Below are 25,766 nucleotides of genomic sequence, written 5' to 3' on the forward strand. Positions count from 1 at the left end.
CAGTATGGCTTCATCCTAACTAATTATATCTGCACCTACCTTATTTTCCAATAAGATCACATTCTGAGTAATGGAGGTTTAAGACTCCAACATATCTTTTGTTGAGGGGGAGGAGACACAATTTAATCCATAACACCATTCCAATATCCTTTTACATAAGATGTGTGTTATATGGGAAAGTGAAATTATATTCTTCAGGATTTCCTGAATATTTCCTATTTATGGGCCTATACTTTATTTACTATTACTTCCTGCTGAAGGATTTTATGGAATATATATAGCAAGTTTTCATCACTTTAAAAGAAGGGAGAGGAGTGTCTGAGTGGCTCAGTCATTTAAGTGTCTGACTTTCGATTTTGGCTCAGGTCACGATCTCACAGTTTGTGAGATTGAGCCTCAGTGATGACAGCATGGAGCCTGCTTGGGATTCTCTCTCTCCCTTTCTCTCTCTGCCACTCCCCTGCTCACATGCACACACGTGCTCGCTCTCTCTCAAATAAACATTTTAAAGTGGGGGGAATGTGCAATCTAGATTCTCTGTGTGCTTAGATTGTATGTAAATTTTCCTTTGACAAGAAGTGAAAATTTTTACAGCATATATGTAGATGCCAAACTGAAAAACCAATATAAACACTTATCAAGCTATACTCATATCCCTGATGTCTTAAAATGTATCTTATTAACAGCTCCATTTTTGGGGGAAACAATGAATTTCTTTCCCATATTCTGTCTTTCACTGGCATGTTTGTTATTCTGGAGTCTAATTACAAGGCACATTCTTTTACCATGAGGGCAAAGCTATTTCTATATGTCTCAGAATGTAACCTACTACTACCAGTGTATCAAATTTCTATAATCTTTAAAGTTTATAAGTCCTAACTTATAAAATAACTAACTTTAAAAATAAAGTCCCAACCACTTTGTTAGCTGTCAAAAATATTTTTCATACAAAGTAAGTGGTGCATGAATTTGGTTTGTGTCAACTCTAATCTTTGAGGAGAAACACTTTCAAACTACTTTCTTTTTTTAAAAAATTTAAGTATAGTTGACATACAACATTATATTAACTTCAGGTGTACCAGGTAGTGATTCAACAATTCTATATATTATGAAATGCTCACCACAGTAAGTGTAGTTACCATCTACCATTGTGCAAAGTTATTATAATATTATTGACTATATTCCCTGTGCTATACTTTTCATCCCTGTGATTGACTTATTTTATGACTAGAAGTTTGTACAAAATTCCCTTCACCTATTTCTTGCATCCCCTCACCGCTACCTCACCACTCTGGCAACCACCAGTAGGTTCTCTGTATTCATGAGTCTATTTCCATTCTCTTTGTTTTGTTATTTATTTATTTATTTATTTATTTATTTATATTTTCAAATTTTTATTTAAATTCTAGTTAGTTAAGGGGTGCCCAGTTTGTTGAGCATCCAACTCTTGATTTTGGCTCAGGTCATGATCTCACAGTTCATGGGTTTGAGCCCCATGTTGGGCTCTGCGCTGACAGTGCAGAGCCTGCTTGGAATTCTCTCTTCCTCTCTCTCTCTCTCTCTGCTCCTCCTCCACTCATGCTCTCAATCTCTGCCTCTCACTCTCTCAAAAATAAAGAAATAAACATTTAAATAAACATTGCCTCATAAATAAATAAACATTTAAAAGAATTTTAGTTAACATACAATGCAATATTAGTTTCAGGAGTAGAATTCAGTGATTCATCACTTTCATACAATACTCAGTGCTCATCACAAGTTGTTTTGTTTTTTAGATTCCACATATAAGTGAAATCATATGGTAATTCTTTTCTGTTTGACTTATTTCACTTAACATGCTCTCTGGGTCCATACATGTTGCAAGTGGCAAGATTTCATTCTTTTTTATGGCTGAGTAATATTGCATTGTATATATATGCTGTATCTTCTTTGTCCATTTATTTATCAATGGACACTTAGGTTGCTTCCGTTATCTTGGCGATTATAAATAACACTGCAGTAAACATAGTAGTGTATATATCTTTTTGAATTAGTGTTTTTGTTTTCTTTGTTACATACCCATAAGTAGAATTACTGTGTTGTATGATATTTCCATCTTTAATTTCTTGAATAACCAACTTCTACCCTGTTTTCTAAGTGACTGCACCAATTCACATTGCTACCAATAGTGCACCAGGATTCCCTTTTCATCATTGCCAATGTTTGTTATTTCTTGACTTTTTGATACAAACCGTGCTGACTGGCATAAGGTGAGATCTTATTATGGTTTTGACTTGTATTTCTCTAATGATTAGTGATGTTGAACATTTTTTTATGTGTCTATTGGCCATCTATATGTCTTTTTTTGAAAAATGTCTATCCAGGTCCTCTGCCCATTTTTAATTGGATTATTTCATTTTTTTTGGTGTTGATCAAACTTCTTTCTTCAGTGTTTGATGTTCTGGCACATCTGGATTTCTGTTATACTTCTTTTAAAAAGATTCTCAATGAAAGGTCCTGACTGGCTCAGTCATTAGAGCATGTGACTCTTATTCTTGGGGTTGTAAGTTCGAGACCCACACTGGGTGTAGAGATTACTCAAAAATAAAATCTTAAAAAAAATTCTGTCAATATTTCATATAATTTTTCTTTGCTCTTCAAGGACAGGAAGCAAAGTGTTAGACTTGTTCTGAAATGACCTGGGCAGAGATATAGCCAAAGTCTATGCTATTGATACAAGTCAAATTAGATCCTTAAGCAAAAGATCATAGGAACTAATGCATTGGTCAAAAAAGCAGCACTTCATTGTATTTTGAGTAACCAACGAGCACTTATTGGATGGATCAGGGAACACACTCAAATTTGGAGCAAGAAATGGCCTAGAATATAAATTTCTGCCCAAAAGAGATAATAATGAGTAGGTGAGTCTATCAGGCAGACTTCCTTACAAACTAAACTAAAGAACTACAAAGAGGATTGTCTAATAGAGAAAAAGGAAGAAAACAGCACACAGGATCTATGAGACAAAGACCTTGACGGCCAGAAGAAAGGAGGGAGAAGTTGGTCAGAGCTGTTTGCATCTCTGGGTCTCTGTGTCTGTCCCTTTGTGTGAATTCTTACCTTCCCTTTGCTTCAGGCAAAGGGCCTAAGTTTTTACTTTCCTTCTTATAATCCAAAGTGCCTGACATACACAGAGGTCGATTTATCTGTGAATATTTATTGAGCCCCTCCTATTAGGTGCTGGACTCTCAGTTAAAGGCTTCCAGTCTTCCAGGAGTGCACAGGAGAAATCTTTTATGGATTTAAAAATCTAAACAAGAGACCACTTATATGTGTCTCTTCCACTAATATAGCAGCAAAACTATGTAGTTTTTATTTCTGTATTCCTGAAAGACTTTGTAAATGGATCACAAATGCATTTTGAACCAGAGGTGCAGGGATTTCTTCCCCCATGTGTCAAGCTCATATGAATGACATGTGACATACAGTCATAGCTAAGATGGAATGGAATGGTATTTAGCAGAATTCTAAGAATTCCTACATAATTCCATTACTTCTCTTCTTCAAAATAAACCTAAGTAAGAAATAAAGTGATATGTTATAGTTATGTGATGAAGTTTTTGCTAGCACAGATGATGGTATTATATTTAATTGCTGGAGCTGGAATTTAGTTAGAGCATGCATTGGTTCCCTGATATGTTATACTAGGGAACTAGCTTTCCTGAGCCTCAATTTTTGCCATCCAGATAATAACCATAAAAGACCTTTTGTTAAAACTAAAAAATGCAAAATTAATGCATTTTAAAGTACTTAGCATAGTGCTAAGCACATGACTGATCAATAATTGTTCATTTCTTTGGTTTTCTTCCTCCCTTCCCTTCTTCCCTTCCAATTTTTATTATCTATAAGATCACATGCAGTCTTTAAAAGCCTACTTTCAAATTTTGCCTCAGGAACCACATCCCCACACTTAAATGGCAATGGATATAATTATGCTGAGTCAGTCCTACTTCATGTGACATTCATTTCCTATATTATACATACTGGCTGACTTAAATACCAACCAAAGTGAAATCATTTTCTTGATGTGTCATAGATAAGCTTTCAGATGAAGCATGATGAAATCACTTTTGGCTCTACTCTTTCTATACAATAATGCAGTTGGAAAATAGGAACTATTTCTCTTCTGAAATGGGACCCCAAAAGTATACAATGTACAGTTACTTCTTGTTTGTGACAGGTGTGGATCTCTTCAGTGACAAAATCTGCGCCATACTTCAGTATTCGCTGGGCCCCTGACAGCTATCTAGTATTCTCAGACCTCTTATTTAAGAATCAGCTCTCACAGCATCTCAGTATTAGGCAGCTGCCTAATTGACTATAGCAATATTTAGTTAAAGATGAAAATAAAAGAAAAAATATTAAGAAAATACTTTTAAAATGGTCTTTTGGTACTAATTAAGACCTACTATATTTGGTTCAGAGTCAGAACATCTGAGGTCCAAAGCAAGGATGTGCTTGCTTACTATCTGTTCACACGTGGCAAGTTATGTCAACCAGTTCAGCTACAGATCTGTGTCTTTGTTCACAACAAATCTCCTCAGAGGGCTCTCTACTTGCTATCTCCACTTCTTCATTCCCTTCGCTCCTTTGGTGTCTCCAATCAGCTTTTTGTCTCCATTGAAATGATACTATTTAAGACTACAAAGCACCTGATGTAACCAAAGCAAACTCTCTCTTCTTTGTTCTCATCTTACTTGGCATTTTGATACATTTTATGCAATTGATCGCTCCTTCTTTTTTGTTTTGTTTGATTCAATGCTTACTTCAGTTGGCTTCAATGATACAACACTGCGTTTTCCTCCCAGTTCACTGCCTATCCCGTATTTGCCTCATCTGCTGGCTATTTTTTCTCTACCAGACCTCCTACTGGTTTCCCCACAGACTTAATTATTGTCCATTTCTCCTCTAGCTACACTTTCTACCTAAGTGATCTCATTTAGGCAGCTGTAAAGGCTACCCACATGATGAACACTCCCAATTTTTTATCCCTACTCCAGACATCTACCCTGAAGCACAGCCTCTACTGTCTATTCAATTTTGCCAGTTGGATGTCCAAGTGGTACCTTAAACTTTAATATGATCAGCAAGCCCAATAAAGCTTATCTCTTCAATCTTCTCTTTGCTCAGCTTTCTCAAGAACAGCAAATGGCATCACCTCCCATCCAGTTACTCGCTCAAATCAAACACTTAGAAATCTCATCAGATTCTTCTATCTCCAATACTTTCAATGCAACCCTTGTCCAAGTCATTATTCTATCTTTCCTGAACTACTGTAATAACATCTCAACTTGTCTTCCTGCCTCTGTTCTGGCTACTTTGTTGCTTATTGTTCACACAGACACCAGAGTTTTCAACCTAAAGCATAAATCAGACCCTATTACTCCCTTCCCTGAAACTCTCAGATGATGTCCCATGGAATTGCCAAGGAAATCCAAATTCTTTACCCTCTTCTTAAGGCCCTTTGTAGTCTGGCTTTGGCCTGCCCTTTTGAACTCATTGCCCTTTTCCTACTTTACTTCGTTCTAGTACGCTCCCTTTTTTGTGCTTCAAGGACTTTATACTTGCCATTCCATCTCCTTGGGATGCTTTTCCCTGAGATTTTCAAATGGCTTTTCCCTCTCATTTGAAGTCTCAGCTGAAAAGATGCCATTTTATAAAGACCTAACCTTAGTATCCTAGTTAAACTAGCCCCTCCAATACCCTGTGATGACTCACCCTTCATTTCTTCTATCGGTTTTGTGATCAATGGGAAAAAAACTCCAGATGATCTAATTGATTTTTTTTAAGATTTATTTATTCATCTTGAGAGAGAAAGAGTGCATGCGTGCACCTGAGCAAGGGAGGTACAGAGAGAAAGAGAGAGATTCTCAGACAGGCTCTGCACTGTCAGCACAGAGTCTGACCTGAGGCCTGAACCACCAGATCATGAGCTGAGCTGAAATCAGGAGTCGGTTGCTTAACTGACTGAGCCACCCAGGTGCCCTGATAATAGATTTCTAAGGTACAATGCATCCTAACATTCTGCAAATCTATAACTTTATGAGTAGATGGATTAAGAGCATATAACATCTAGAGGTGCCTGGGTGGCTCAGTCGGTTAAGAGTCCAACTCTTGATCTTGGCTCAGGTCAGGATCTTGCAGTTTGTGAGATGGAGCCCCTGATCAGCCTCTGTGCTGACAGTGTGGAGCCTACTTGGGATTGTCTATCTCTCTCTTTCTCTCTCTGCCCCTTCCCTGCTCATGCTCTCTCTCTCTCTCTCTTTCAAAATAAATGAACTTAAAAAAGAAAAAAAAAGGTCAGTTATTGGTACTTGAGGTTGTGCCAGAGATGGAATATTAAAAAACAAAAAAGAGCATATAACATCTAATTCAATACAAATTTATCTAGGACAAATCTAGAAGGATAAGAATTCTAAATATCCATTCTGAAACAGTAGCCTGACATAAGAATACCGAGTAGTTACTACATAGTTATCATCCAACCTCCAGAAAATATAGTTTTATATTAAAAAGTAAAATTAAAGATATTCTTTAATTAAGGGCATTCTGGTTGTTATGGAGCACGCTTTTTATTTTTTACCCATACACTCCAGTATCACACTTATTTATATTCCAACAGTTTTTGATTGATGCAAGTTGGTAACCTCAGAAAGAGCTGATTTATATTTGTGCAGGATTCAGCAAAGTTCTTTTCCAGTGGTACTTAAATGTCCTCATCCCAGAGGGAAATAAAGCGATAGACCAGTATGGAAGCATTTTCAGCTGCAGAATTTAGAAATGTGTCCTCCAAATCATTAGGTCAGTAAGGTGTTCATTGAAAACCACAAAAGGACTCCAATATCAAAATGTGAACAAGTCTTCATTGTTTTTGCCTGAATATATTTAGCACACAATTTTCTGGGAAGGTAGCCAGGGTGGAGTTGCCATAACTAACAACACATTTCCTTTAAATGTAAAAGTGGAAGTGATTACAACAACTATTTGTGAGGCTCCAAAGACATATTGGCTATTGCTGCATAATGCATTTGTCCCATGGAACTTGAAATGATTTCTACCATGCTCTCATTAAGCCCCAGTTGATTTTGTTCATCAATTAGATAAAGTTTTAGGACTATATTCAACTTCAGAATGTGCTTTCTTGATACTAATTATCCCATTCACTCATGGTAAATGGAAGAATAATGTCTATTTAACATGTTAATCATGTATTGTTTCTTATATGATTTTTCTCATCAGGTTAATGGCTTGAAGTCATCAGGGACAGGATTTCTCTCAAAGAAAAAGCCTTAGCAGTCTGTGGAGATGTGAGGAAGAACTACGGACATCTACAGAACTGCAAGTGGAGGTTCGGTTAGTGGCTTCAAGAACTGCTGTACTTTCTACTACGTAGAGTTTCCCGGAGAAACTGTGAGGGTAGATGAAGAAACTGCAAAGACATTTCTCTTGTATTAAAACAATAGAAAATATAAAATGCTATACTATGAATTAGATTTTAAATTCTCATTAGCCAAACTAACTAGCCATATTGAATCAATCCACAGAAACATTTCAGAGAAGAATAACTGGTTTTATACATGTGTGACATTCAATACAAAAATTATTCATCCATTATTTCATCCATCTGGTATTTACTGAGTATCTGTGATGTACAAGGCACTATGTGAGGCGCTGGAGGAAATGATCAAGAAAGCATAAAGCTTGACTTTAAAGCAATTTGTCATTTGCAAAGCCCAAACTTCAATGTCAATGAGCATCGACTAAACATAGAAGATGGTTTTCTAGATTGACTAAAAGAATCTCAAACTGCTTCCGCTGAAAAAAAATTTCTCTTAGATACCTCAGTAAAATAATAAGGGAGAGAAATGTGTTGAGCTAATAATACAATAGGATTTGAGAAGCTTGGCCTCAATCATGCTTGAAAAGTTTTAAAAACCGGCAGACAGTTCAATATTCTGTTCAGATAAAATAACAGATTACTTACAAAAAATAAAGACATAAATAAGCCAGACTACTTGCCAAGCCTCATGTTTACTCATTTTTTATAGTTTAAGATCTAAGAATGCTGAAAAGAAACAGTATTTGTCTTAAGAGGCAGTGCTGTTTCAGGTTCAGCAAGCATTTACTGAATGCCTACCATGTGTCGCACTGTTTCCAAGACATTTTCCATTCTATTTGTGTAATGTAAGTAATTTACTCAATTTCCATGAGTCTCAGTTACCATCTGTAAAATAGAGATACTAATAATACCTTCCTCATCAAATTGTTACAGAGATCAAATGAGATATCATGATAAAACGCTTGGCAGAATGGTTGGCATATAGGAGCTTTTCAGTAAATGTTTGTTGAATCTGAATCTGAATCACATAATTTCCCATATTATTCTTAATAAGACTGGAGGACCTTTACAAAATCTTATGTGTTTTAAAGCTGAAAATTCTTCTATAGCTTATTTTTATATTTTTTTAATTTTTAAAAAATATGTATTCATTTTTGAGAGAGAGAAAGAGTGCTAGGAGAGAAGAAGCAGAGAGAGAGGGAGACACAGGATCCAAAATAGGCTACAAGCCCTGAGCTGTCAGCACAGAGCCTGATGCAAGGCTCAACCCACAAACTGCGAGATCATGACCTGAGCAGAAGTTGGACACTCAACCCACTGAGCCACTCAGGTGCCCTTCCATAGCCTTATTAAAAATACTTATTGTTAGAGATGCAATTTTTTTTTTTGGCAGAAGAACCAATATAAAGAAAATGATAGCAAAAATCTGGAAGTAAAAATAAATTATAGCTTGAATTACAACCTTTTAGACAAAGTATTCTTAACTGTACTTGGAAGGATTGTATATTCCCCCAGGCACTTAACAGGGGCATAATTTTTCATATCTTTTCTCTAATATGCACTGCATTAAGCTCAGAGCTATTTAAATGGAACAGTCAGGCACATTCTCCATTTAGGTAATAAGGTTTAAGTCTCTTATAAATAAATCCCTTATAAATATATTTATCCTGTAGGTGACAAAATCGATCAATTTCATATCATAAACATGAAACAAATATACCAACATATTATGTGGCATAAGTGTTGACAATTCTGTGGCTATATACAGATCAAATTGCACTTTTATTTATTTTAAATTTATGTTCCATCTGTTTCTGAAAGGCTTGAGTGTATGGAACACAAATAGCTTAAAATTGCATAAGACACTGAAACATAACACAAATAAATCAATAAATCCCATCAAAAACCTAAGTAACCTGTGTTTATCAGGTTTGGGGGGAATGTCTGCTTGTTTTCTTGAGGGGAAAAATAGACTCAACTTCCTCTCATCCATTCTCATTTTCTGGGAGTCTCTTAGGGAACATAGAGTTATTCAGGCTGCTGCTAACAAAGTACAGTAATCCATTTGGGGAGGGAAGGTGGAGGACCCACATTTGGCTCACAGCAAAGATGTGCCATTGAAACCCCACTGAGGTGTATTGTTAATGTGGATTTGATAACAATGAATAATAATATTTTAAAATTATAGATCTAGGGGCACCTGGGTGGCTCAGTCAGTTAAGCATCCGACTTCGGCTCAGGTCATGACCTTACAGTTCAAGAGTTCAAGCCCCGCATTAGGCTCTGTGCTGACAGCTCAGAGCCTGGAGCCTGCTTCGGATTCTGCGTCTCCCTCTCCCTCTGCCCCTTCCCCACTCACGTTCCGTCTCTCTCCCTCTCTCTCAAAAATAAAAATAAACATTAAAAGAAATCAAATTACATATCTAGAATTATAAATATATTTAAGAAAATAGGTAAAAATATTAAGAATATAGTAAGAATATTAATATATTTATGAAAATAGCTCTAGAATTTTATACTTGACTAGACAAAATTTTCTACCATGGTTTATTATATAGCAAACTACACTCCAAATGATGATTCTTTCCTTTTCTTTCTGGCAGAATTATTTTACTAAAAAAAGCAGAATTGCATATTTTTCATTCATTCAGTCAGCCACTTCTAAAACCAATATTTAGTTTTTTTGTTTTTAAGTGTTTATTCATTTTTGAGAGAGAGAGAGAGAGAGAGAGAGAGAGAGAGAGAGAGCCCCAGGGGAGGGGCAGAGAGAGAGGGGACAGAGAGAGGGTCTGAAGCAGGCTCTGTGCTGAGAGCAGACAGTCTCATGCGGAGCTCAAACTGACAAACCACAAGACCATGACCTAAGCCATGACCTACGACGCTTAACTGACTGAGCTACCAGGCACCCTTACAGTCAACATTTATTGAACACATATACTGAGCAATAGCAAACACACTGAGGATGCAATGAGGAGCAAAACATGGTAGGTGGCCTCAGGGAGTTTTTGTCTAGTTGGGAAATGAAGATGTCAACAGACTTTACAACACAACCTGGTTGGTGCTATGGGAGGAGGGGAGGAGCCCTTCATACAGATGAAGTTCAGGACTCTAAATGAGAGGATACTTTGAGGAATAGATGGCGTGAAGTTAGTTTTCACCAGGAAGGGATACCTATAGCAGTCATCTTAGTTCATGCAACAAGTTCAAAATACTACGGTGGCAAAGAGGTAAGCTGGAGTTGGGTTTAAAATGTTCACCTAATTCATACTAAAGAATCAGCCTCATCCTAAAGTCAGTGAAGAACCACTGGAGAATTCCGACATGTTCATACCTGAGTTTTAGAAATATTTCTTCGACTGCAGGTAGATAAAATGGAAAATGTAATGGAGTTAGGAAAGGAAGAGGCAGTCACAGAAATGCATGGGGGAAATAAAAACCTTAAATAAAAGAATGGTTGTAGAAATGGAGATGTATAAGACTGGATTATACAGTAGGGGAAACAAGTCTAAGATTCATTAGGCACAAGCCCAGGAAGAAATTTATTCTTTTACAGTGATTCCCAGATCCCGATTCCTCTCCTATCATTAACATTCAGTCTAAACTCATCAAGTATCATCAAGCAAAAAAGTAGTTCCTGTTTTGTCCTTATCAGCTATTATCTCACTCCTTTGCTCATTTGCCAGCCCCTCTCCCTTACCACTATGGTTCTGAAACAGAAAATCTGGAAACATCTAAACAACTAGTACTTATCTCTTATTGAATTCCCACAGGCACTCAGAGATGTGATGCTGTGAAAAAAAATATGATAGATTTTTACTTAAATTTACCTAAAATTTTACTAAAGAAAACTAGATCTAATACTCATGATAAAAATAAGAAAATATAAAAAGGTACATAGTGTTAGAAACAAGAATGATCTTGCAGTTAACATCAGAATAACTACCAGTTTATGCATATAATTTTTTTCAGCTCTTAAAAATGTCAGAAGTAGGGCTAGATAATAAAGCAGAATGGAAAAAATGTTGATAATTAGTGAAGCTGAGTGGTTGACTATCTTATTTTCTCTTTTGGGTATGTTTGAAATTTCCATAATATAACATTTTTTGAAAACATTATGGCAGTTTTATGTGTGATGAGTATTCATAACTGGAAAATCACATTTTAATTTCATCATATTACTTGATTAATTTGGATTTGTGGGTCTGTGGTATTCACCTGGTAAGCCATTTTACATTTATATATTTATCTAAGTCCTAAATTTGTTTCAAATTATTGATGAAGCCCATGACATATACTAGAGTGATCTCTTCATCCTAAAAAACAAGATATGTTTCCCCAAATAAAATAACTGGTTATTTTCACAAATTACTAAATATATAATTGCTTTTCACATTTTGCTTCCTAATGAAATTTTCAAAGTGGTGATGATTTACTATTATTGCTTTGTAAGTCAAAAGGGTTTATGAAAAAATTCAAGGCAAAAGTCATCTAATTAAAACTAAAGAGAAGATGGTATGAATTAATTTTTTTTCTTTTTGTCAGAAATCATTTTAAAACAAATTAAGAAGACTTAATGTAAATGACTACTCTCAAATGTATTCTGCCAGTAGCCAGATTCTATGCACGTTGGAAAAGAGAGAAATGATAAACTAGATTCTTCTTGAGGCCTAGGAGATTCAAATAGTCTATGGTTGTCCCCTTTCCCAATTTTTAATGAAGAATACAAGTAAACAGTGATGCAATATTGGGACAATGCCCAAGCCAAGGGAAGATCCCCACCCAGGTTACAAATGAATCAGATCTGAAGAGATTGTGCTGGAATTCAGAAAGCATTTTCTCACGGACATAATCTTTCTCACGATGGTTTGGATCCCAGAAAAGTTCACAAATTTATTTAGCATGTAATAGATTTGCAATGTGTTCTGATGATGCTAGCAGCATATAATGTTGGTGTATTGCAATATTCTGACTCAAAAATAACTTCCTCTTACCCCAGGAGTAAAACTCAAACCCCAAATTACTCTCCCACAATGCCTTTTGTGCTGTGCCCTCAGCTTTCTATCACCCCTTTCCCCTCAGCCTCTGTGCTCCAGTCACACTGGTTTTACTTGAGATCCTTGAATAAGTCAGATATGTTTCCACCTTAGGGCATTGACACTCATTTCCTCACTTAGATGCTATTCTTTCTGATTTTAGCAAGACCGTTCCTTCTTGTTCTTTGGACACTCAAAAACAAATGTCACTGGTTATCCCTGCCTAGTAGACTCACCTTAACTATTAGATCTTTCCTGGCACCCAATGCAAATTAGCCACCTAGTCTTTCTATTCTGTTTTCCTGTTTTAATTCCTCGTATAGCTCAAAAAATTTACTACTTGATACTTTCTTGTTAATTTCCTTGTATATTATATATGTCCCCCTGCTAGTATGTAATCATTGCTTCCCACAGCCTAGAATAATGACTAATCCTAGTAGGTCATCAATGCATGAGTCAGTGAATTAAAAAACTAATCCTACGGAACTACTGTAGGTGGTAATAGAGGCTCTGTTACCAGAATATTCATTCAGAGTTACATAGTAGGGAGCCAAGACCACATCTTCTGTTTCATCCTTGGTGGTTTCAAGGCATTAGAGTTGTCTCCAACATCCTGGAATAAGGGAAGCCGTGCTAGAGTCCTGCCACTGAATATAGGGTTGGTGGTGGGATGGTGTGATAATTAAGAACAGCACTGAGGCTGATCGAGTGAAGATGGTAGAGAGCCCTTGGGAGTTTTCTCTCCTCATTTGCCTCTCCCTTTTTCTCCCCTTCATTCTCACTAAATAAGAGCATGGCCAAGACAGAAGCCAGCTACCAACATTAACTGGCTAGCAATGGATAAATCTCCCCTTTGTCCTTATCTCCTGCTCTTCTTCTTTTTCTCTCTTCCTTCTCTCCATGTGCCTCTCCTATTTTCTTCTATTCCTCAATCCTTTTTCTTGCAACCTTCAGTTGGTGCTGCTGGTGGTAAAGTTGGAAGCTCAGAATGTGCCAAGCACCATGTCTGGCATGCAGTAAGTACACAAAGAATGCTTGTTGACTGACTAAAGTAATGAATTGACAGATTCCATTCTCCAGCCAGTGGAACTTTAGAAGCGGATTATTACAGTATATGCCAAGTAGGACAGAGTCTGAAACTTCGCTTAAATCAAAACGGATTACTTCTCTGACTTTCTCTAAGCAATAACAGATTTGTCACTTGGCTACTGAAAGGACTTTGATTAGTTGGATATGATGATTTTTGTGTGTGTGTGAAGCTGGCAGCCTTTATTAGAGATTCAATTTTAAGAGATTTAAAACGAAAAGTTTCAAGTAGAAAACACTATGAATTCTATCGTTTTAAAAGAACAACTTCTCACACTAAATAAAACTATTTCTAAATTCCTAAATTGACTATTTTGGTTACTTTAAGACATCTTTTTTTCATTTCAGGAGAATTCCTTCACTAGATGCTTAGTGTTACAGTCTTTTCTGACGATCATTAAAAGAAGGAAAATTCAATGATAGTTTAGTGGTACAGTTGACTCTGTTTCTGTATCAGAAATAATTTGCCCGTATGAACTCATAACGCCAGTCTTACTCATTTGCTCAGATGCATTCTTCAACATATCTATCTTTATTTTCTAGCACCACGTGAGACAAGGAGTTGCTAGTTTAGCAGGTCTCTTTGTCTCCATGCCTGTGACAAGGATGAATTACCTGACTCTGTGCCAGGGAGAAGACTCCAGCTCACTTAGCAGCCTCTTTGCCCTTGGATTCTCACATAGTGACATCACTGAGAAGCAGCTGCCTCAAGGAAGTCGTGAAGGAGGTAGGAATCATCAGGTCTGCTGAGTTTTCTGGAATAACGGGCAGACTGAGGGCCAGTCTGCAGCAAAGTCTTGTATGCAAAATTTCTCTTAAAAACAGTGAGAAAATACTATGAAAAGCCACATTTACTCTGACCTAGAATTCAAGCAAATTTCAGTGTTTGAGACTTGGATAAAGTCTCAGAAATCGGAAAATGGGACTCACCATAATCTTTAGGCTTCTATCCACAACAATTTTTAAAAACTGCTTTTGTGCATTCTTGGGTTTCACATTAGGCTCCCACACTTACCCTGTGAATAAAAGAAAAGAGAACTCTGAAAGAAGTTTAGGAATTGACGTGGTCACCTGGTTGTTACCCTGGCATCCATTCTTCCTCTCCTGTTCAGCATAGTAGCCTGTGCTCAGGGTGGGGTTTACCTTTCTACCAGGTCCAGTGGGGAGCTGTGATTGGTCCAAACCCAGGTCAGTCCCACCCCTCTGGCCACAATGATTGGCTAAGGAACCCAGGTGTAGGCCAATCAGAATATGACATTTCTCTGTACCCCCGGATTGATTCCCAATGGGCACGGGGCCCAATTAAAATTTTCATTAAGAAGAGATTTGCTTGGTGGCGCCTGGGTGGCTCAGTCTTTTAAGCCTCCAATGGCTCAGGTATGTTCTAGCCCCACATTGGTCTCTGTGCTGACAACTTAGAGCCTGGAGCCTGCTTCAGATTCTGTCTCCCTCTCTTTCTTCCCCTCCCCTGCTTGTGCTCTGTCTCTTTCTCTCAAAAATAAATAAACATTTTTTTAAAAAGTTGGTTTTTTTTGGAGAAGAGGTTTGCTTGCTTTTCAGAGAGTAACTCAAAGAAATTATCTCTTCCTGAATATTGTGATATATTGCCAATGTGACATTTGGAATGCATGAACCATTTGCGTCTTTGAAGGGAGTCATCTGAAGATAAAGCTAAAGATGAAGGAGAACAGGAAATGGAATAGAAACACTGAAGGCACCAGTACCTGGTGACTGATTCAACTTGCTGTTACTGTTTAAGCCACTTTGGGAAGGGTTGTCTGTGACTCACAAGAAAACACTCTAGATGGCATATACATTAACTTGATACTTCTCTTAATTTTCGTTTATTGTTAACATGGATCAGAGTTGCACAAATGATTCATGCAAAGAAATTCTTTGGTTTGAAAGGTCAAATCTACCTTGAATAGAACCTAAGCAGGGCCATAATTTAATATTCAACGACTTTGACACAGGATTCTGCACATCAGTAAAAAAGATTTTTAATTGAATTTTTCTTGTAAGTGTATCTCAGGTTTCTTCTTAATATAAATATATAGTTCATCCAATTTTAAAATAATTATACCAGGCAACCAGTCAGAACACTTAAAAATGATTGAATATATGTTCAGAGAGCAACAATTCAAGATCTTTTAGGAACCTTGTTTTGCCTTGACAGAATTAACTATCAATCTTCTCTGGAAGTAACTATGAAAGATCAATAAGCACATTAATTAGAAGGGTCTCTATTGAGAGAAAAACATTGGATAATAGTTGCTGTGGTGTAAAAACATTAGAATGTATGTTTTACAAGTAAATAGTCAAGTTTAAAATATCTATGTCTCCTTTGTGTAGAAAATTAAAGTTAAATGGGAAAATGAATCCTAAACTGCTAATTTAGCTGAAATATAGCAAATAATTGAAATCAATTGAAGCTTCAATTGCATCCTACTCTGTGAATGCATTTGCTTGCATCATTACTCTTGGGGTGGAAAGAAAAAGCTGACTTAAGTAGCTTTACAGAAATTGCTTAATAATTAATTCACCTTTTCAAAAGTGGCCAGAGCACTCAACGAGTGAGATAAACTGGAAGGATAACAAAATTGAATCAGACATGTGTGTTATGGGTAATCCTGACTGATCTTAGTTTGTTTCTTCTTTTCTCTGTAGAATTGGATTACTAGTCATAACAGGCAACTCTGGCTTTCATTTGTGTGTTGTTATTGCATTTCATTTTTGTCTAATGAAAAGTGTTCTATAAAGTATAACTCATCCCCCCTCTCAGGCCTAAGGGTGCTGGCATAAAAATTAGTTTTGAGGATTAATTAATATCTGTAATGATGCTGAAGAAACTGTTGGTGGTTTGCACTGCTATTGCTGTGGTTATGAATATGTTTTGCTTGTAACTGGTCTCCATGTCTCATGCATGAAACTACTCAAACTGACAATATTCTATAGTTAAGAGATAGACTAAAAGGCCATTGAGTATTGTAGTACAAGAAAGCAGAATACCAGGGTCACTATGTTCCTGCGAGTCTTAGTTTTATATTTTTGGCTAGACACTGCCTGGCTAGCTGAATAAGAAATAGAATAGTAGAATAAGAAGTTATATTTCAAACACTGGGATAATGTTAATGTTTTTATTTTGGAGGTCTCAGTAAATATGCAGTACCTACAATAGTTCTGGTAATATAACATGCACTTAATGAATTCTTGCCAAATAAATTAATTAGAATCACAATGAATGTATTGCACTTACTTACTTAACATACTCTGTCTGTTTTCACCAAGGATTTGAGCAGGTTTAAAAAATACATACAATAGAAAGTAGCTAAAATAAATGAGTGAGAGAATGAGGGCAAGGGAAATGCAGGCAGGAAAATAATAAATATGTGGTAAGAACGGTGTGTGAAAATGCATATGTATAGTTGCTAAAGGTTGTCTCTGTGCTTCCTAGTGGCCAAAGCCAACAAGGAAACAGAACCAATTACGCAGAATTCGATGTTCTTGAGATAAAACAAAAAGAATTAGTCTAAGGAGTCTCAGTATTTTCTGAACAAAAGAACTGGGAATCATTTCTGATGGGTCTTCATTTATGTAATAACCATCATCAACATTGCCAGTTTTACAGTGAAGCAAAATAATTCATAAAGGTCCAAAGCACACAATTTAGGCATATAGTTCTTTGGTAAGGAACACTTCACTGTGATTACAAAGGGAACTCAGTTTGGGATCAGATACATTGATATGAATCCTAGTTCATGTACTAGATATGCCACTTCTGTAAAATGACAATAATCAATAGCTAGATATGACACTGCTATAAACACACAATTAGGTAAATGCCTGAGTGCTCAAGGATTGGTTGTTTGTATTTACATTGTCTGTTTTAGTCCAGAGAAAACAGAATAACTAGAGAATCGAACATATGTCTGTCAGGTATTTCTTTCTAAGTACTAGCTTTCAGGCCTTTCTTTATAAGTACTAACTTTCATAATGAGGCTCTTATTGAGGAGTTGTGCAAGTGAAGGTTGAAGTTGTCATCTCTGCCAAGATCCTGAAGAGCAGATAGATAATTGATTATTGATCAAGAGGCAGACGGTAGGGGTAAAGTTTTCTCACTACAAGAAATACCTGACATGAATGGCTACCACCCCACAGAATGGTAGCAGAAAGGTGGGCAACAGAAGTAGCCACCAACCAGAGGTGGTGTCAAATCTTCCTCAGAAAACAGCTCTCCCTCTGTTCCAATGTGTGGGTCAGTAGTGACTAAGTCTCCAAAGTTCTGGGCCATACATTATGACTGCTAACAGTTTGCCTTGGGCATGTTTCAAAGCAAAAGTTATACCGTTGTTCATGTGGTCACAGAAATACTTCATGGGTAGGCAGCCACAGAACATCTGATTTTAACAATATAGCTAAATAGTAAAGCCTCTCAGAGAAGAGATGGGTTGGATAAAAATCAGTATTCATGTGTTTGATAATTTTTGCCATTATGGTCAGTCTATAAATAGGGCTTAAATGTAGAGGCTCTCATAAAGGAAGGGCGAGTGGCAAACAAAAATTTTGCTTTGTTCCGATTTGCAGTTAACTTTACCCACCTGTCCAGATAGAGTTTGGCTGTTGTTGGAATAAAACTCAAGACTTCGGGAGAAGGAGCCCTAGTCCTCTGCCTCCCTTGTGTCCATCTCTCCGAGACCATGACTCTTCACTCTTCTGGGGAAACCTGACATTTTGAACTGTGATATGAGTTTCAGATCTCAGCTTTAATCCTGACTTGGACAGATGCACGTAAGCAATGTGTCACACACAGTCTTGTGGAATCGGAATGCTGGGCACAGAGCAGGCAACTGTTTCCTCGCAAAGTTCTTGAAGACAAGGTGAAAGAAAAGTCGCTGAGTCCAAAATGTTGGTTTCAGTAGGAACAAAGCAAGTACTAATCTGACTCAGAGGGAGAATCAATTTTAATGAATGTGGAAAGTCTCAAAACAGAACACATCTGAATTACTTACAACCCATTGACTTTAAAAATCACGAAGATTAAAACCCATCCAATGACCTTTAAAAATTGAGTCAGCAACCTAGAAAATACTACCTCTATGTTTATGTTGTACAGGTAACCTGGCTTTCCAAATGGAGGGGTCTTTTAGGGAGGCTTATTATCTTTTGAGAAACAAGTGAAATTTCACACGAGATACAAACCTATGCACAGATCTTTCAGTATTTGCTGAAAGGTACTTAGCATAGAAGGAGGACCTACAAATTAGCTCATAAGAAGAAAGCAAAGTGATTACACCCCATTCCTCTGCATCACTGAAATATTTATTAGAGCTGTAAGAGGACACAGGGCCAAGTAGCAACACATTGCCTCTGTTACTTTACAAGAACTTCTAAAAAGAGCTGTTGGGAGTAAAAGGGCAATTTTGGATAAAGAAGACTTTCTTACTATCTGTTACATTACAGACTATTTTGTTCCCTTCTAACCATGTCTATAGGCTCCTAGGTGACTTCCATATCACAAGGGGTTTTTGGAACAAAGGCAAATATGTTGAATGGAGAAAGGATGTGGGCTCAAAGGTAATAGTAATCTAGAAATTTCAGGAGATTTTTTTAGGTGAGAACAGAACAGAAAATGAAAGCTCTAATTTCCTGAATAGTGACAAATTTGAGAGAAACCAAAAGGGGCCCTGGATTGAGACTATTAGAGACAGACTGCCACTTTGTTTTTAATCAGGATTAAAACACAAACTAAATTTTGTTTAACATTCTGTTAAACCTCATAGAGAAGTAGCTCCGGTTGTTTTAGATCACTCAAAAAATTAAATAAGAGAATCTAAAAATAAAGACTCTATTCCAAGTAATTCTGTAACACTAAAATGCATTTCTACTTTGAAATGTCAGCTAACAAATAATGTCAGCTGACTTTGGAATACTTTTCAGGAAGTCTGATTAAAATGTCATCTTAACAAATATTTGAATGATAATATTTCCTTTTTAAAAAGAAACTGGTGCTCAGTTAATTAGTTAATTATGGAGATGAGTGTATGAATCAATAGATCTTGAAACCGTCATTGGAAAAATTGGTTATCTGTAGATTAAAATGAAACTTTACATTTGAATGTGTTTTAAGCATAGTATATTCTGTGATTTGCAAACTATATGATTCAGATGTTGTATTTCTTCGGAGGATAGAAATGTTTAATGAGTTTTGGATTGATTTCAGAAACTTTAGAAGTATTTGAGTATAATAATAAGAGTGTACAGATACTAAGAAGAAAACCAGTAGCTTTAGAGGTTGGATGTTTGGTTTCAGACACAAGCTTTTCAATTAAAATAAAAGAAAATTATTTCCAGAGGGCCAACAGGTGGCCATATCCAGGATTCCCAAACACAGAATTCTTGCTACATGATTCTGATCTTTGTACATTAGCAATTATAGACGTTTGAAAGAGCCCCTTAACCATTGAAAGACAAACCAACTTTCTCCCTTGGAAAAGCTGGAGCAACACTTGAGATACTTTGTGTGATCCAGCATTGTTTTTGTTTTGATCGCATTCCAATGGGAAACAGTCAGTTAGCCAAATTTACATCAACACTTCCTATGGTAGCTATTGGAAACTAAGCACAGGCAAAAATGTTGGTATCTATTGCAGTGCTTGTTGCCTATAAAAAAGAAATAGATGTATTTTGACTCTTCCTTTCCACACTTTTCCCCTATGTTTAAAAATATTTTGAGGAAATGATGAAGTGTTAGCATTTGCTCATTCTTAAGAACCCACTGAGTAAAAGACATCATATTGAGCTCTTTCTTAGGGCTGTACCACAAACTCGGTGGCTTAAAACAACAGAAAAGTATTGTCTTACAGTTTTGGATGTTTGTCTGAGTGCAAGACATCAATAGGGCCATGTCCCCTCTGACAATGTAGAGGAAAATCCTTCCTTGTCCTTCTTTGCTTTGGGGGTCTGCCAGCAATCTCCTTGACACACCTCAGGAGGTAAGTACATCCATCACTCTAACCTCTGTTTTCACATGGCACCCCCAGTGTGTCTTTATGTAATCTCTCCACGGTGTGTCCATTTCTGTGTTCAAATTCCCTGTTTTATAATGACACCAGTCATATTTGATTAGGGCTTACCCTAATGACCTCATATAAACATGGTTACCTGTGTAAAGATTGTATTTCCAAGTAAGGCCATAAAGTCATGTTAGGACTTCAACATATTGTTTGGAGAAACACAATACAACCCATAACACGTGCCATCTATATACATCGTTTTGAATAATTGTGACCCACAAGATACTATGCTCAGATTTAAGGAATATGTATAACCTTTGGTTTACATCTTCAAAACGTTCGCTACTTATGGAAACAGTTTGTAGGACTTGAATAGGAAGAGGATGGAGAGTTGCAGAGCTCCCCCCCGTAATGTCAAATGTCCTCTGGTTGATAAAATCAGTAATGGTCCATCAGTCAGTTCTCCATCCCTCTAAACCCATTCTCTTCCAGTGCTTCTGACTGTCCCCCTGTCAGCTAATAATCCTCAAACCTCATTATTCCTCTCAAGAATTTGAGCTGAGCCTTTAAAATACTGGTGGCTTGAGGCTTGGCGAAATTATTTGAGGTAGGGATAATGGTTTGAGCATAAATATGTGCAGATCCACATGTATGCCAAGCATAAGGGAGATAGTACCAGGGCCAGTGTGGCTGAGGTCTATGTGAAGACAAGCCAGGATGTCCACTCCCCATTCTTCTTGATTTGCTGCTTTAATGCTTGTATGGTCAATGTGTGCTGTCCTTTTAACTGTGCTATAACTCTCCATGCCTCTTGGAATGCCTGTGAATTAAGGCAGAGGACTCAGATTTCCTTGTATAAATCATTACTATACAATATTTTAGCATGTAGGGATAAAACCGCAAGGTTTGATATCAAGGAGAATTGGGTCTTCGTCTTTCCTTTTGAAAGGAAACTGAAATGACACTAAGTATTATCTTTCTGCCCTGAAGACCTAGAGTATTTATTGTCTGTGACGGTCCTTTGACAGTTATATGAGTCATATACTTGTGGTTATCTTACTATATTTCTATGTCTTATCTCCAAATTACGATACGCAAACATTTGGAAGACAGGGATGAAGCCTTATTATTGCATTTCATCCATTCTAAGGTGGAACTTTTGCCCCTATATTTTAACATCATTGAAAGCTGGATGCGTCTTGCCATCAACCATCACTGGTGTGGCAGAGCTGTCATTGGTGAACTTGGGCTCACATGGATGAACTTGGTTGTAGCTTCTGATGATATTATCACATTAGCTGAGATTGTTAATGGTTATTAATACACATAGTTATAGCACGGTTAATAATACAGATGTTCAATTTAATTGTCACTTAAAATGTTTATACAAAGATTACATTATAATTCAGCAATGAACCAAAAATTATGTCTGTGTAGAAATGCACAGAAATAGAGAGGTAGGACATAAATTTAATGGCAGTGAAATAGATATTAGTGATTGGAGTGATGACTACAATTTCATATTTTCTTACAAATCAACAGTGAAGCATTTTAAATGATCTAAGGAAAAAAAGATGGTGACAAGTGGTTGAAGTTTTGTTATATTTTGTACTAAATTGTGGGCCAAAGAACCTTTTGTCATATGCCAAGCAAGGCAATCAGAGAAAGGAGACATTGCCAATTCCCTCCCAGAAGATGAAAGAAACTTCAATGCAATGAGAATTGGTATGGCCAGCTCATTCATTCATGCAATCAGTATGGCATTGTTTCATTGGTTAGTTGCAAGTGTTTCTCCTTTCTCAGTTGACATAAAATTATGATGTTCTTTATAAGTGAGAGCATCATGAAGTCAAGGAAATGTCATATTTCTTTGCTGTCACCATGAGTCCAAGCCCTTAAACTTCTTGGAAAGACAGAAAATATTTATTAATTTATTCCCTAGGTTTTTATCGATTAAACATAAAAGTCACCCCATTGTTGTGGCTGGGCAGGTTGGAGGCTACCTCCATGTATGTGTAAGAGAACAGGATAGTATTGTCCTAGTCTGCTTGGTTGTATGCCTCTTGAAAGAAAAGGTAAGCAAGGAAATGGAATGGAAGGAGTGGCTAGGGTAAAGAGAAGACTGAGGCATGGAAATGGAACAGATTGGCAATTAATGCTGTCAGTCATCATCCTTCCAGCATGTTGTCACCCACAGACACTCAGTGACAGCACAGGGAAAGCCTTGTCATGATTATTTTTCTTTCTATTCAGACCCAGCTTAAAAGACTCTGTTTTTAGCTTAATCATGTACATAAGTACATGCATTGGTTCAGTTCAATAGATAATTCTATCCTATTTACAAAATGACTTTTTCTTAATATGTTTATTGGATCATGGTTAGTATTGTATTTCTTTTAAAATTTTTTAAAAATGTTCAGGGGCGCCTGGGTGGCGCAGTCGGTTAAGCGTCCGACTTCAGCCAGGTCACGATCTCGCGGTCCGTGAGTTCGAGCCCCGCGTCAGGCTCTGGGCTGATGGCTCAGAGCCTGGAGCCTGTTTCCGATTCTGTGTCTCCCTCTCTCTCTGCCCCTCCCCCGTTCATGCTCTGTCTCTCTCTGTCCCAAAAATAAATAAACGTTGAAAAAATTAAAAAAAAAATAAATAAAATGTTTATCTTTGAGAGAGAGAGAGACCCAGAGAGTGAGTAGGAGAGGGGCAGAGAGAGAGAGAGAGAGAGAGGGAGACACAGAATCTGAAGCAGGCTCCAGGCTCTGAGCTGTCAGCACAGAGCCCAATGCAGGGCTTGAACCCATAAATCCTGAGATCATGACCAGAGCTGAAGTCAGATACTTAACGAACTGAGCCACCCAGGCGTCCCTATATTTCTAAGAGTATCTCTTTGGCCACCCCTCTTTTTAGTTTGCTGTGCACCTTTTCATACTCTTGCACTGTACTGGAAGAGGATGTCTTCTCCACCCCTGAGATGTACATCCTGAGGCATCATGTCTGATAGTCTTTATATCATTATTCCTGCATTCTGTATGCATAATTTTGATGTCACTAATATCCATAAAACCCTCAGTCTTAAGTCTGTTATTAAATATCTAGATAACAATCTCAAATTTCACAAGAGGTTGTAAAAGCGCTTTCACTTTGCTTGCTTTAAAAAAAATGCTTATTAACTTCTTGTCCCCCCATCATCAAAAAGTCCCACATGCTCTATCTTTGTATTTCCTCTCCTCTGAAGTAAATACTAAGCATTTACATTTGCACAAAAGGGCAATGTAATTAATTTTTTTTTCAGTATTCATATCAGATACCTGTACCATATGTTCCAGGGCCATTTAAGTACTTCTTTTTATTTAACCCTGAGAATAACTGAATGGATTACATATGAGCATTGTGAATTATGGAATTATGAATTACATTTAAAATTTTAAATACGAGAAAACAGACACAAAATGTTTACATAGCTATACTTCGTAGATGTAGGATACCCTAACCCTAAAAGCCTGTTTCTTTGTCTAAGCCTGTGTTAAACCTCATTACAGTGTGAATCAAGCAGTAAATATCCTAGAGCACTAGAGAGTTCTAGGTTATTGTTCTTTATGACAATAGTAACTATAGTGATAAGATTCACTGAGTGCTTCTTTCCCGCAAGGTAAGGTTTTAGGTTCTTTCTGTGTATTTAATGAACACAACAGCTTTGAGATATAACTCATTGTCTTCTTCATGTTACAAAGAAACGGAGGCACAGGGAGTGAAGTAACTGGCCTCAGTTTACAGAACTCGCCAAAGGTCAGGATCCAGACTAAGGCCGTTAATCTCAAGAGCCTTTATGCTCCACTACTCTTAAGCCCTACCTTTTTGATTTCACAACTTAATAAACAAAAGCCCAAAGGAAAGGCCTTTGGTTAAGAGTGGCCAAGGATTTGGGTAGTGTTGTTCTTTATTTTCAGCCTTTAGGAAGTTGGTACATCTTTGTATACCTCAGGATTTTCGATCAGTAAATAGAAGGAAACGGCAGCTGTGAATGTGTTTCTCTATTCTAGATTTTTATGTTCTGCTCCCTGATGACACACTGGGTCAACTTCAGTACCCATCTCACGCACACATCCCCACACACTCACATGCACACACGCAGACACACTCACATGTACTGACACATGCATACGCACATGTGCGCAGTTTTCTTCTTCAAAGTCTTTGCTCATGATGTCCTCACTGTGGAGAATACCTCTCAGCAAGTCTTATTCTGCTACTCTCTCTCACCTCATTCTGATTCCTCCACGCATCTTACCAGAATCAATTAAGAAGTAACCTCCCCAGGAAGCTTCTCTTTGTCCAGCGACGGTCCCCAACCGTCGCTGGGATAGAGGAACCTCACTGTGCCTCCTCGGTACCCTGCACAGGCAGAATTACTGGATTGATCAGGCTGGTTTTACAAATAGTCTCTCGGGCAGCTTCTTGAGGGCAGACAGTAAATAGTTAATCCTCCTAATGTTTGTGCTTGGCACACAGCTGCCTCTTAAAAAACATGTGTTTGAGAGGATGGGTAAAATAGGTGATGGGGATTAAGGAGTGCGCTGGTCGTGATGAGCGCGATGAGCGGTGATGTCTGGAAGTATTGAGTCACTATATTATACGCCTGAAACGAATATAACACTTTATGTTAACTGTACTGGAATTTAAAATTTGAAAAAGCATGTGTTGAATAAATGAATGAATACACAAGTGAGTGAATGCAAATGGAAAATGGGTGAAGCTGGAAAAGGACTCTGTCACTAAGCCACCTCATACCACTTAGGTTTTATAACATTGGTCAGAAGTGCTTAGTCAAATATTTTGAGAGCATTTTTTCAAGTCTGCTCAGCCAAGAGAATTCTTAAATGAGGATTGGTAGAGGGGCTGAAGCAGGTGTGGAGGGGCCATAGCTGTCATGAGAGAGAAGCTGCCTGGTCAGAGACTAGAAATGTCCCCCTTTCTGGTGGCAGCATCCTGAGTCAGGTGAGAAGGATGCTTAACCCAAGATGACAGGACTCATGCAACTGAGGGCTACCTGGAGAGCTACTCAGCACTTTAACGTGTCTTATGGGGGAAAATTCATCTCCCTGTGTATTAAAAGTGATCAAACGGGAAAAAGTAAGTGAGTAATGATGTTTGAAGCTGTGAAGTAGAATGTTCTGAACTATGGGAAGAAAGCTCATATAACCTTTAAGCCAGTCTCCTCTCTACTGCTTGGCAAAGTGTTAAAGACATTTTTTTTTTTTTTTT

The 25,766-nt window shown here is 37.3% G+C and overlaps 1 long non-coding RNA gene across 1 annotated transcript; it reads right to left on the bottom strand.

The window, feature by feature from the left end:
* Positions 1 to 13,993: 13,993 nt before the first annotated feature.
* LOC123383206 lies at positions 13,994 to 18,468 on the bottom strand. The gene is made up of 3 exons (XR_006592702.1): positions 18,096 to 18,468; positions 14,428 to 14,513; positions 13,994 to 14,311 (listed from the first exon to the last, which is right to left on the bottom strand). It is a non-coding gene; the product is annotated as an uncharacterized LOC123383206 (long non-coding RNA).
* Positions 18,469 to 25,766: the final 7,298 nt, after the last annotated feature.

This window comes from Felis catus, chromosome F2, assembly GCF_018350175.1.
Source record: "Felis catus isolate Fca126 chromosome F2, F.catus_Fca126_mat1.0, whole genome shotgun sequence".
In the NCBI taxonomy this organism is placed as follows: Eukaryota; Metazoa; Chordata; class Mammalia; order Carnivora; family Felidae; genus Felis; species Felis catus.